The 2,767-nt window shown below is 30.4% G+C and overlaps 1 long non-coding RNA gene across 1 annotated transcript; it reads left to right on the top strand.

Annotated features, from left to right (window-relative positions):
* Positions 1–2,289, top strand: LOC110265423. The gene is made up of 3 exons (XR_002351572.1): positions 1–1,724; positions 1,853–2,041; positions 2,124–2,289. It is a non-coding gene; the product is annotated as an uncharacterized LOC110265423 (long non-coding RNA).

Here is a 2,767-nt window from a genome sequence, read left to right as displayed (position 1 = left end):
TATGGATTCTCAAGACTTGTGACCGATGAGCTTGGATGCTTGGTTTCTAAAGTTGATGGTCATTATTTCAATGGCAAAGAGATCAGTAATATTTAAGATCCTCATACAGATAACGGGGTACTATTTTAGATTGGCAAACTCTTCATTTAATACTTAAACTTGAATTTATTAAACATGCATGTCGGGTTTCGTGATCTGGTTTGTTAATCATTATTGTACAGTATATCATTACTTTGTTATTGGGACAATTAAAGAAGTTATGGATGAACCGGATTGGTGGTATTACTCATGTGTATGTGGTCATGCCGTTGTTGAGCATGAGGATCTTTACCTTTGTGATGCTTGTGGTTCATGTATTGAACATGTTATGGTCAAGTAAGGTTCATATGTAACTCTATTATGGAATAGATTAAGTATCAATCTTTTGGATTTTTTGTTTGTTCTTTGTTAGGCACAACTCTTTGTGTTATTAAGCAGATTTCTTGGTTTTAGTTGTTATTCTTGGTTGTTTGTGTTAGATATGGGATTCAGGTAAAGATTCACCATGGTGGGTGTGCTATTTTGTTTGTTCTGCTTGATAATGCGGCAACAAAACTATTTGGAAAAACCTGTTCTGAAGCATTTCTCAGGATAGAAGAATAATTTCCTGTTGATCCTAATCTGCTTGCAGTATGAACTCTTTCATAGCGAACCTTATTTAATCTTTATTAAGTTTCTTTTGTGTTCAAGTTTCTTGATATTTTTATATTGATCTCCGAAGGTCCGTCGGTCATATTCTCCACATATGTTTGATGATGTTGTTGGAGAGGAGAAAGTTTTCAAGGTTTAAATTAATTCTGCAGTTGATCGAGATTACTCCCGGTACTTTAAAATTGTAAATGTCTTTAGTCATAATCCGGAACCAGCTGCAACCGATGATTATATGAAAGTATGATTCCTCACCCTATGTTAGAACATGTTCATGCAATTTTTTACTTTTTTCTGAATCTATGTGTCAGATACTTATTCTAACCAAATTATCCCAGGCAAGGTTTCACGGTCCCATTTTTCCACCAATCTATGACACCTATTTGTAGTATGCAACTGGGGAAGATTATAAGACTCAAGTAGTGTGTGATAATTCTATTCAATCAGAAACTATTGAAGATATTATTATTGATCTTAATTCACCCAATCGCTGCTATTCTGATGCTGAGAACGTATATTTTTTTTCTCATTTGCAATAAAATCTCTTAGATCATTCGTTTTTGTTATTCTTGTTATATGATACGCTGAAAAGTTAGTAAATGATAGTTTTGTAAATTATTTGAAATTTGAAATGCTGTAATAATTTTTTCTTTGCTGGCAGGGTGGTTTCGTTTTTATTCTGGAAACTATATCATCTGTTTTGAAGAATCATACGTGGTGGTTCTCAACTTGTTTATGTGGTTCTCTTGTGTCAGCTAATAAAAATATTTTATCATGTGATCTATGTCAGCTTCAATGCATTGATGCTGTCCCAAGGTGTTTTGTTCTTTAATTTTATTCTGTTTTGGTAACTAATTATTATTTCACTGTTTACTAAAATTTTCCTTGTTTTCTCATGGTTTTCAAGATTCTGCTTAAAGATTGTAGTGTCTCATACAAATGGCAACAATATATTTGTTCTTAAAGATCATGAGATCGTACAAATAATAAAGACAAGATGCTCGAGCTTTTTGGATAATCACCCAGAGTTGAATCAGGTTATCATCCAATTATGGTTTTAATTAGTATATACATATAGATATAGTTAGTTTGTATCTTTTGACATTCCTAACGAAAAGATAAACTATTATTATGCTATTTGTTAACTATTTTGTATTTTTTTTAGGGATCTTATTGCAAAGTTGTTCCATTGAAACTCATTTCAAGTCTTTTGCACAAAAAAGTTGTATTCATGGTTGATGCTAGGCCTGTGGATTATGAGATGAATCGATCTGTGTATATTGTTCAACAAATTTGGGATGATGCCTCTGTTATTAATGTTTTTGAGGTTGCTGCTGAGATGAATGAGCATAAGGTCTGTTGTATAGTTTTTATAATTTGTTCAATTATTAGTATTTAAAAATATCAATAACTGAGAGGATTTCAATTTTGTTCAGATTCATGTTCTGGTTGATTCTATACCTGAAGTTGAAGATGCTTTCAGCCAATGTAGAAGCGAGCATGAGGTTGTGGAGGATCTGCATGCTTTTTAGTTTAATATGTTCAAATATTACTTTAAAATGTTGTTTGATTTGTAATACTTAGTATGTTTTGAATTCTAATGTGGATATAACTATGATATTTATGTATTTAAAAAAATTTCTTTTTAATTACAACAAAAGAAAATATGCATTTATTTTATCAATTTCAAATGAACCGGTGAATTGATTAATTAATTATTAATCAGTATCCAAAAAAAAAGAAAAAAATTATAATCCGCCAAAAAGATATAGATCCTGGTTAATAAAATGGTTTTCATTGCCATTTTTAAATGTATTCAAGCAAAGGTTAAATTTAATTGTTACTAAAAAATATATATGTTGTCTTCATTTAAAAATTTATAACATTTGAAATTGAAATTTAAATATGAAGTTAACCTTCATTGTTGCTTGTTTTATTTCCTTTTAATTACAATAATATTGAATTAATCTTATCCACTATAATAATGTTGGAATATTTAGTTTTGGTTTATTTTGGTTTACTTACCTTGTTCGCTGCTCAATGGGTTGAAACATCAGAACTCATGTTCCTCAAACTTTCT

Source organism: Arachis ipaensis, chromosome B08 (genome assembly GCF_000816755.2).
Source record: "Arachis ipaensis cultivar K30076 chromosome B08, Araip1.1, whole genome shotgun sequence".
NCBI lineage: Eukaryota > Viridiplantae > Streptophyta > Magnoliopsida > Fabales > Fabaceae > Arachis > Arachis ipaensis.
This window is presented reverse-complemented; position numbering and strand designations above follow the sequence as displayed.